Genomic DNA, 11,906 nt, shown 5'->3' with positions numbered 1-11,906 from the left:
AACTCAACATTCAGTAAACATTCACAGCATGTTTGTCATTGCTGAAGGAAGTACACAAATCTCATGTAATGTGTACATAAAAACTGAACCACAATGCATAAACCCAAATTAAAATGACATAAATCTGACAACATTGCGCAGTCCCCTCAGTCAATCTCTCCAACTGCTCTATTATGTCTCTATTATAATGTTGAGCTCATTCAGTGTCAAAATAGGAGTAGAACAACAGAGCAGGGATGGGCAACTGGCAGCCCACGGCCTAGGGATCAATTTCCCAAAATGTTTTGGAGGAAATCAAGTCGTCGTCACGTTCGTTTACAGACGGGACGGACCAAGGCGCAGCGTGAAATGCGTACATGTTTATTTTTCAGAATAAACACAATGACAAAACAACAAACGAAATGTGAAGTCCAAGGTACATAAAACAAACATACCTAACACGGAACATGATCCCATAACCCACTAGTGCCAATAGGCTACCTAAGTATTGGCCCCAATCAGAGACAACGAGCTACAGCTGCCTCTGATTGGGAACCACACCGGCCAACATAGAAATACACATAATAGAACACCAACATAGAAATACCCAACATAGAACATACACACCCTGACTCAACATTTAAGCGTCCCCTGAGTCAGGGCGTGACAGTACCCCCCCCCCCCCCAAAGGTGCGGACTCCGACCGCACAACATAAACATAACAGGGTAGGGGCCGGGTGGGCATTCCGCCTCGGAGGCGGATCCGGCTCCGGGCGTGACAACCACCGATTCTCCACCTCCCTGTTGTGCCCCTGATCTGGTCTGGACCTCGGCGCGCTGCTTGCCCTCTCCTTCCTCCCACGAAGTACCAAGTCCTGTCTGGACCCTGGTGTGGGAGACCCCGAACCTGGAGAGGGGCTGACGTTTGGGTCTGGACTGGAACCGCTGACTGGAGCTGGACCCGACGACGGTGGAGCGAACTGCTCTGGCTCTGGAGTGGAGCCGCTGACCGGAGCTGGATCAGGCACCGGTGGAGCGGACTACTCTGGCTCCGGAGTGGAGCCGCTGACCGGAGCTGGACTGGACCCCGGTGGAGCGGATTGCTCTGGCTCCGGAGTGGAGCAGCTGACCGGAGCTGAACTAGGCACCGGTGGAGCGGACTGCTCTGGCTCCGGAGTGGATCCGCTGACCGGAGCTGGACTGGACCCCGGTGGAGCGGACTACTCTGGCTCCGGAGTGGAGCAGCTGACCGGAGCTGGCTTGGTGCGAGGAGCAAGAACAGGCCGGGCTGGACTGGCGACACGCACCACTGGCTTGGTGCGAGAAGCAGGAACAGGCCGGGCCGGGCTGGCGACGCGCACCACTGGCTTGGTGCGAGGGTCAGGAACAGGCCGGACCGGGCTGGCGACGCGCACCACTGGCTTGGTGCGAGGGACAGGAACAGGCCGGGCCGGTCTGGCGACGCGCACCACTGGCTTGGTGCGAAGGGCAGGAACAGGCCGGGCTGGCGACGCGCACCACTGGCTTGGTGCGAGGGACAGGAACAGGCCGGACCGGGCTGGCGACGCGCACCACTGGCTTGGTGCGAGGGACAGGAACAGGCCGGACCGGGCTGGCGACGCGCACCACTGGCTTGGTGCGAGGGGCAGGAACAGGCCGGGCCGGGCTGGCGACGCGCACCACTGGCTTGGTGCGAAGAGCAGGAACGGGCCGGACCGGACTGTGAAGGCGGACTGGAGGTCTGGAGCGGGGAGCTGGCACAACCCGTCCTGGCTGGCTACCCACTTTTGCACTACACGTGCGGGGCGCTGGCACAGGACGCACTGGGCTGTGCCGGCACTCTGGCGACACAGTACGTAGCTCTGCATAACACGGAGCCTGCCCAGTCACACGCCTCCTCGCGTGAGTACGGGGAGTTGGCTCTGCCAACCACCCTTTTAGCCCCCCACATTTTTTTTCTTGGGGCTGTCTCTCGGGCTTCCTCCTTGACCGGCGTCCTCTGCGTTGCCGCTGCTCCTCTCTATACCGCGCCTCCACTGTCTCCTCCCAAGGACGGCGATCCATCCCGGCCTGAATCTCCTCCCATGTCCAGGAACCCTTTCCTTCCAGGATCTCCTCCCATGTCCAGGCTGTCTGCTCCTGGACACGCTGCTTGGTCCTCTTTTGGTGGGATCTTCTGTCACGTTCGTTTACAGACGGGACGGACCAAGGCGCAGCGTGATATGCGTACATGTTTATTTTTCCGAATAAACACAATGACAAAACAACAAACGAAACGTGAAGTCCAAGGTACACAAAACAAACATACCTAACACGGAACATGATCACACAACCCACTAGTGCCAATAGGCTACCTAAGTATTGGCCCCAATCAGAGACAACGAGCTACAGCTGCCTCTGATTGGGAACCACACCGGCCAACATAGAAATACACATAATAGAACACCAACATAGAAATACCCAACATAGAACATACACACCCTGACTCAACATTTAAGCGTCCCCTGAGTCAGGGCGTGACAAGTCTCAATTTACTGTTGTTAGAATATGTGGTTGTGTATCAGCATTTTTTCTCGTTATGTCAGTCACTGACAGTCACTCAATTAATCCATGTCAGCTAAAATGTTTTTAGATTTCTAAGTTAGCTGTCTAGACTATCTAAACTTGTAATAATCATGGTCGAACTACCGATCGGGAGCCCCCATTGATTTTCTTAGTCACTCTCACTCAGATATATTAAAGACTGCAAACCCACCCTATGGCAAAATGAGTAGAATTGCATGAAATTGGTTATAAAATTGCAAGATCTTCTCCGCCCAATGGCTACATTTGTAGAATTAGCAAACTTACTTTAAAACTGCAACATTTTCTCTACGCCTCAGGCAAAATGCAGGAAATTAACTCTAAAACAATTGTTTTTCTTCTGTCAAGGAGACCCCCAACAAAATACCACTTAGGGCCCCCAAAAGGCTGGGGCCGGCTCTGACTGCACGTGTGGGTATGCAGCCCCTCATGATGAGTTCAGATTTTTTGTGGCCCCCACCCCCATCAAAGTTTCCCATCCCTGACATAGAGTATAATCATGCTGGGCCATGGAGGGCTGTGTTGGTGGTACATTCAGAGCTGGACTGTTAACATAGGCTGTATCAAATGGCTGTGAATGGCCATATCATTTACATTTACATTTTAGTCATTTAGCAGACGCTCTTATCCAGAGCGACTTACATGAGCAATTAGGGTTAAGTGCCTTGCTTAAGGGCACATCGACAGATTTTTCACCTAGTCGGCTCGGGGATTAGAACCAGCGACCTTTCGGTTACTGGCACAACGCTCTTACCCACTAAGCTACCTGCATATGGAGACAATACTGTATTTCTTCCATTGAAGCATGGGAAAACTGCTTGAAATGTGGGGCAGGTTGGGGAATTTCAGTTAATCCAGGTGATGGCGGTTAGGGGCAACAGTGTGGGAAGCCAGCTTCCGCGCTGCATGCCACTCGGAGCGACGGGAGGTGGCAAGGGGACGGCCCAGCTGGTGCAAGCAGGGCGGCGTTCTCCGAGCGCTGGGCCAAATGCTGGCGCCTGGGCAGGGGCTGTAAAAGCAGGGACAGAAATAAAAACTAATGATGTGTCATAGCCAGGGGGATGGTTCTACTTTGGTCTACTCTACCAGGCCTTCGCCCTGTGCAACAAAAACAGCCGTTTCTCATTACAAGAGGGGAGGGCAGGGGAACGGTAGAGTTTGGACTGTAAATTACACTTTCATCCCTCTTCCTGACCATAAATTCTGAACCCCGGCTCTACGGGACTGAGCTCTCTGTCACATTCAAGCTCCCACTCTCTTTTTTCTCTCTCCCTCCCTCCCTCCGTCCTTTCCAGGGAGAGAAATTGATGGTAAGTCTCAAGAGTATATAGGTGCCCTCGCTTTGCCAGGATCATAAACACTTGATGATCTCATTACTTTTGCTTGGCTTTTAGGACACAGTCTCTATGTGTGTGAAACACCTCATCGCCACATCTGTGCTTGCTCACTTTCCCTTGTTTGTACTGTACCTGTCACCCCTATTAGGCCCTGCTAGCCAAGCCAACCCCCTGCAAATTATAGAGACGGGAATCCTTCCTGTTGTCATTTTCATAATTCACTGAAAAATAGGCCCCGGGGCCCTGGTTAGTTCCCATAGACTGAAGCAAGAGACCGGGGGCCTTTCTGAGCCAATGCCGCCCCCCTCCCCCTATTGCGGCATCACATTCACCAGTGGGGGTGAATGAAGGGTTGGGGCCGCATGAGGCCACTGCACTGCTAGAGTCACAGGCTCAGTCACAGCAGCAACTCCAACAGCGGTGCACTACATTAGGGTTTACACTGTTTTTACCAATTACCCATTGCTGACCTCCATTCAAAGCCTCTCCCCAAATCCAGTGGAGCTAGCGGCTTCCATCCAGCTCTCCTAAGATGAACCCATTGAGACATCCCCCCAGAGACTACACTGATCCATGGTTTCCATCTCTGGAGCACAGCATTCTCTCTCTCTCATGGCAACAGATCTGAGAGGTAGACCAGTAGGGGCCAGAGGGAATGTTCAAAGGGAGGCCTCGATTACTCCAAGAGATATAGTGGGAAATGTGTCAAGCCAGAAAGAGACTGACAGGCCACACTTTTGATTTTGAGATAGTCATCCATCGATAGGGAATCCACGCCTTTGGAGCTGAGGAACAGTATCACATAGAGAACATAATGTCTATGATCATTAAAGGACATCAATGCCAATGCCCTACTCACAGCGAGTAGTCTCATTGATTGAAGAAACTGACTGACAACATTACATCGTACACATATGTATCTAATGACAATTACAATTGAGACTACAAGGCCAGTTGAACTGTATCCTTGATGAGTCACTTATCCTAAGGGATGAAAACTGAAAACCCCAAAGTCTTGAATACATCCTCATTGCTTTATGTACTGTACTGCCCCCCTTTGGGGTTAACCAATATTGCATCAATATTGATACAGTAGACCAAACTACAGGTAACTGACAAAATAAAGGAAACACCAACATAAAGTGTCTTAATGGGGCGTTGGGCCACCATGAGCTGCCAGAACAGCTTCAATGCGCCTTGGCATAGATTCTACAAGTGTCTGGAACTCTATTGGAGGGATGCGACACCTTTCTTCCACAAGAAATTCCATAAATTGGTGTTTTGTTGATGGTGGTGGAAAACGCTGCTTCAGAATCTTCCATAAGTGTTCAATTGGGTTGAGATCTGGTAACTGAGACACACACACACAAACACACACACACTTTAAACCCTCTATGCCCCTTTGAGACCCCTCTTTCAAAGTCACTTTTGGTAGGCCAAAAAAATTGGAAACCTTTTATACATTAACCTATAGATGGTGGGCCGAAGCCTTAAAACGTGAAGTTGATCGATCCCCATCGAGGGAGTAGCTGATTTTCTGTATATAACAGTAAAACATTCTTATGATGACTATAAAAAGTGTTGGCCCCTTCAATTTTTGCACATTTTCTCATAAAAAGTATATTTCAAAACCCGGCCGTTCAGTCAAATTTGACAAACTACTTCACTTGAAACCAATCAGAACTCCCGTACATACCCCTCGTGATGAAGGCAGCCAATGGCCTGCTTCTATCTTCAACGTAAACACAGCCTCATAAAAACGCAAGCCGCTGTCTGATGAAGGGGAACATATACAGCTAGCTAGCTCCCAGACTGAAATAAGATAAATATCTGTTTTCGAGTTCACTTTAAATATGCATCATGCAATACGAATTGTCTTGATCATATGAAGAGGTAACTCCATTGACCATTTATCCAATTTATTGAAAGCTAGCCAATGTTACAGACTAGCCTAGCCAGGCCTACTGTAAATCTCAGTTTGTGTTTCATTAGCCATCTCTGTCAGTGAATTCAATTGTTTAATCATGTTTTGGCATGATTATATGTATCATTTAAAGTAACTAGCTGCAGGCTTAAAGAAACATTCAATCATATACAGTGAGGGAAAAAATTATTTGACCCCCTGCTGATTTTGTACATTTGCCCACTGACAAAGACATGATCAGTCTATAATTTTAATGGTAGGTTTATTTGAACAGTGAGAGACAGAATAACAACAACAAAAATTCCAGAAAAACCCATGTCAAAAATGTTATAAATTGATTTGCATTTTAATGAGGGAAATAAGTATTTGACCCCTCTGAAAAACATGACTTAGTACTTGGTGGCGAAACCCTTGTTGGCAATCACAGAGGTCAGACATTTCTTGTAGTTGGCCACCAGGTTTGCACACATCTCAGGAGGGATTTTGTCCCACTCCTCTTTGCAGATCTTCTCCAAGTCATTAAGGTTTCGAGGCTGACGTTTGGCAACTCGAACCTTCAGCTCCCTCCACAGATTTTCTATGGGATTAAGGTCTGGAAACTGGCTAGGTCACTCCAGGACCTTAATGTGCTTCTTCTTGAGCCACTCCTTTGTTGCCTTGGCCGTGTGTTTTGGGTCATTGTCATGCTGGAATACCCATCTACGACCCATTTTCAATGCCCTGGCTGAGGGAAGGAGATTCTCACCCAAGATTTGACGGTACATGGCCCCGTCCATCGTTCCTTTGATGCAGTGAAGTTGTCCTGTCCCCTTAGCAGAAAAACACCCCCAAAGCATAATGTTTCCACCTCCATGTTTGACGGTGGGGATGGCGGTGGGGATGGTGTTCTTGGGGTCATAGGCAGCATTCCTCCTCCTCCAAACATGGCGAGTTCATCCACCTCTGGCCTGCTGGCCCCCCTACCTCTGCGGAAGCACAGTTTCCGCTCAGCCCAGTCAAAACTGTTCGCTGCTCTGGCACCCCAATGGTGGAACAAGCTCCCTCACGACGCCAGGACAGCGGAGTCACTCACCACCTTCCGGAGACACTTGAAACCCCACCTCTTTAAGGAATACCTGGGATAGGATAAAGTTATCCTTCTACCCCCCCGTACCCCACCCCAAAGAAAGAAAGAAAAAAAAAATATTGTAAAGTGGTTATCCCACTGGCTATAAGGTGAATGCACCAATTTGTAAGTTGCTCTGGATAAGAGTGTCTGCTAAATGACGTAAATGTAAATGAGTTGAGTTGATGACAAAGAGCTCGATTTTGGTCTCATCTGAACACAACACTTTCACCCAGTTCTCCTCTGAATCATTCAGATGTTCATTGGCAAACTTCAGACGGGCCTGTATATGTGCTTTCTTGAGCAGGGGGACCTTGCAGGCGCTGTAGGATTTCAGTCCTTCATGGCGTAGTGTGTTACCAATTGTTTTCTTGGTGACTATGGTCCCAGCTGCCTTGAGATCATTGACGAGATACTCCCGTGTAGTTCTGGGCTGATTCCTCACCGTTCTCATGATCATTGCAACTCCACGAGATGAGATCTTGCATGGAGCCCCAGGCCGAGGGAGATTGACAGGTCTTTTGTGTTTCTTCCATTTGCGAATAATCGCACCAACTGTTGTCACCTTCTCACCAAGCTGCTTGGCGATGGTCTTGTAGCCCATTCCAGCCTTGTGTAGGTCTACAGTCTTGTCCCTGACATCCTTGGAGAGCTCTTTGGTCTTGGCCATGGTGGAGAGTTTGGAATCTGATTGATTGATTGCTCCTGTGGACAGGTGTCTTTTATACAGGTAACAAGCTGAGATTAGGAGCACTCCCTTTAAGAGTGTGCTCCTAATCTCAGCTCGTTACCTGTATAAAAGACACCTGGGAGCCAGAAATCTTTCTGATTGAGAGGGGGTCAAATACTTATTTCCCTCATTATAATGCAAATCAATTTATAACATTTTTGACATGCGTTTTTCTGGATTTTGTTGTTGTTATTCTGTCTCTCACTGTTCAAATAAACCTACCATTAAAATTATAGACTGATCATTTCTTTGTCAGTGGGCAAACGTACAAAATCAGCAGGGGATCAAATACTTTTTTCCCTCACTGTACAGTACCAGTCAAAAGTTTGGACACACCTACTCATACCAGGGTTTTTCTTTATTTTTATACTATTTTCTACATTGTAGAATAATAGTGAAGACATCAAAACTATGAAATAACACATATGGAATCATGTAGTAACCAAAAAAGTGTTAAACAAATTGAGATTCTTCAAAGTAGCCATCCTTTGCTTTGATGACAGCTTTGCACACTCTTGGCATTCTCTCAACCAGCTTCATGAGGTACTTACCTGGAATGCATTTCAATTAACAGTTGTGCCTTGTTAAAAGTTGTTTTAAATGTTTTATCAGTGGCGCCTATTCATGGATGCCAAGGTAAGCCAGGCTTCCCAAAAAAATGACATAAAAAAAACAATGTATCTTTCATCTCTCTGTTTTTCATAATTTTCCTTCAATTCGCAAGAAGCTGAATGTATCTCACAGGAGAAAGCATCCGAGCGAACAGCGCCCCTCTGTCTCTCTATGTGTAGGCCATCTATCTGATGCTGTCTGGGCCAAATGAGTATGACATTGTTGCCGCCCGTATCATTGATGGCAAGGGAAGCCAGTGAGCATCTGGTCTCCCGTGACAAAAAAAGTATACAAAATTTGCCAATCAGCGTTGGCTAAACTAAGTGAGATCAACTGTGAATGTTCCTGGCGCACCAAAAAAAAGTGTCAAGGGAAGCCAGCATGGATTTGGCGTCACTCCTATCAAATCCCATTGAAAGCATACGTCATTGACAGAAACACTTGAATTGTTGCATCTCATTGTGTTCCGTCTTCCGGTGGCTAGCTAGCCAACTAGCTGAAATTGGCCCTTTCCTACATTTGCCATGGATGGAGACAGCGATTTTGACTTGTGGTTTTTCTTAATTCTCCATACTAGCCAATGATTATAACGGCGATTCTGATCCAACCATTAATTAATATATTGTTGTACCCCTTGCCTGAGAGGATGGAAGTTCAATATGTACAGTGGCTTGCGAAAGGATTCACCCCCCTTGACATTTTTCCCCATTTTGTTGCCTTACAACCTGGAATTAAAATGGATTTTTGGGGGGTTTGTATCATTTGATTTACACAATATTCCTACCACTTTGAAGATGCAAAATATTTTTTTGGGGTGAAACAAACAAGAAATAAGACAAAAAAACAGAAAACTTGAGCATGCATAACTATTCACCCTCCCCAAAGTCAATACTTGTAGAGCCACCTTTTTCAGCAATTACAGCTGCAAGTCTCTTGGGGTATGTCTCTGTAAGCTTGGCACATCTAGCCACTGGGATTTTTGCCCATTCTTCAAGGCAAAACTGCTTCAGCTCCTTCAAGTTGGATGGGTTCTGCTGGTGTACAGCAATCTTTGAGTTATAACACAGATTCTCAATTGGACTGAGGTCTGGGCTTTGACTAGGCCATTCCAAGACATTTAAATGTTTCCCCTTAAACCACTTGAGTGTTGCTTTAGCAGTATGCTTAGGGTCATTGTCCAGCTGGAAGGTGAACCTCCGTCCCAGTCTCAAGAATTTCCCCTGTATTTAGCGCCATCCATCATTCCTTCAATTCTGACCAGTTTCCCAGTCCCTGCCGATGTAAAACATGGATGGTGTTCTCGGGGTGATGAGAGGTGTTGGGTTTGCGCCAGACATAGCGTTTTCCTTGATGGCCAAAAAGCTCAATTTTAGTCTCATCTGACAAGAGTACCTTCTTCCATATGTTTGGGGAGTCTCCCACATGCCTTTTGGCTAACACCCAAACGTGTTTGCTTATTTTTTTCTTTAAGCAATGACTTTTTTCTGGCCACTCTTCCGTAAAGCCCAGCTCTGTGGAGTGTACGGCTTAAAGTGGTCCTATGGCCAGATACTCCAATCTCCGCTGTGGAGCTTTGCAGCTCCTTCAGGGTTATCTTTGGTCTCTTTGTTGCCTCTGATTAATGCCCTCCTTGCCTGGTCCGTGAGTTTTGGTGGGCGGCCCTCTCTTGGCAGGTTTGTTGTGGTGCCATATTATTTCCATTTTTTAATAATGGATTAAATGGTGCTCAGTGGGATGTTCAAAGTTTCTGATATTTTTTTATAACCCAACCCTGATCTGTACTTCTCCACAACTTTGTCCCTGACCTGTTTGGAGAGCTCCTTGGTCTTCATGGTGCCGCTTGCTTGGTGGTGCCCCTTGCTTAGTGATGTTGCAGACTCTGGGGCCTTTCAGAACAGGTGTATATATACTGAGATCATGTGACAGATCATGTGACACTTAGATTGTACACATGTGGACTTTATTTAACTAATTATGTGACTTCTGAAGGTAATTGGTTGCACCAGATCTTATTTAGGGGCTTCATAGCAAAGGGGGTGCGCATACATATGCATGCACCACTTTTCCGTTATTTATTTTTTCGAACAAGTTCTTTACAAATAGGGTGAGTCATCATGTTTTTCTACTTGCACGAACGCGCACGAACGCGCACGCACACACAGAAATCAGAACCATGGACAGCCACATATTTAGCTTATGTTGATTGGACTAAATTGTTTTTGGTACCTTTTAGTTTTCACTGTATTAGACTAAGCAGAGGTGATTTGATGATGTTCAAATGTTAAAGTTGAAATGGTGCTGGAATAGTGGAGGCAGCTCCTGTTTTCTTTGCGACTTGCGGTAACTCTCTCTGTGTATCTAAATCAATAGTTGTTTAGTGGTCATGTATAGTGTGTTACTGTACATGCAATATGCTTTGTGGACTTCACTGGACAGAGGTTGCTATCCGGTTTTGTGATAAAACAAAGGTGTGGTTGAATTTATTCTGCCACTGTCTTCTTTTTTCTTCTTCTTTTTTTAGGAGGTAGATCAGCTTTAATATTGCAGATTGTAGCTTCCATAAATGTAATTTTCTGCATCACTTCCAATCCCCCATATTTTTTTGGGCAAATATACAGTACCAGTCAGAAGTTTGGACACACCTACTCATTCAAGGGTTTTAGTTTATTTTAATGATTTTTTTTACATTGTAGAATAATAGTGAAGACATCAAAACTATGAAATAACACATATGGAATCATGTAGTAACCAAAAAAGTGTTAAACAAATCAAAATATATTTTATATTTGAGATTCTTCAAATAGCCACCCTTTGCCTTGATGACAGCTTTGCACACTCTAGGCATTCTCTCAACCAGCTTCATGAGGTAGTCACCTGGAATGCATTTCAATTAACAGGTCACCCCACAAGAAGCAGTGCACAAGCCACCCTCAGCAAGGAGATCTGCTGGAAGTGATGTACACTCTCTCTCACTCTGGGGGTAAGATAATTTTAAAATCACAGATATAAATTCATACTGTGCCCATGATAAAATGCAATGTGAATTGTGTTGGACTACTGAATGAAACTGTGAGGAGATGCACTCAGACCAGCCTTTGTGATTGAACTTAAGTTAACTACATTACGTTAGTTGGCTATTTTGAGTAAAACTTGATTGTAATATAACCTATTCTAGGAGCCTATTGTTTGTGTTTGATCTTTATTAATTGTTCACTTATTTTTCAACATTGTCAGGTACGGGCAGGGATGACTGGGGCATTCAGCAAGTAAGACATAGGATTTAAGAAATAATTTGAACATCACAGTTATAAATTCCCACTGTACCCATGATAAAGTTAACTACATTACTTTAGTTGGCTGCTTTGAGCAAAACATGTATGTCATATAACCTATTCAATCAATTTTATTTGCCACATTCGCCAAATACAACAGGTGTAGACCTTTCATTGAAATGCTTACTTACAAGCCTTTAACCAACAATGCAGTTAAGAAAAAAGGTGTTAAGTAAAAAATAGATAAGAAATAAAAATAACATAATTAAAGAGCAGCAGTCAAATAAAATAACAGTAGGGAGGCTATATACAGGGGGTACCGGTACAGAGTCAATGTGCAGGGGCACCGGTTAGTCGAGGTAAT

The sequence above is a fragment of the Coregonus lavaretus genome (assembly GCF_964263955.1).
Source record: "Coregonus lavaretus genome assembly, chromosome: 3".
Classification (NCBI taxonomy): Eukaryota; Metazoa; Chordata; class Actinopteri; order Salmoniformes; family Salmonidae; genus Coregonus; species Coregonus lavaretus.
This window is presented reverse-complemented; position numbering follows the sequence as displayed.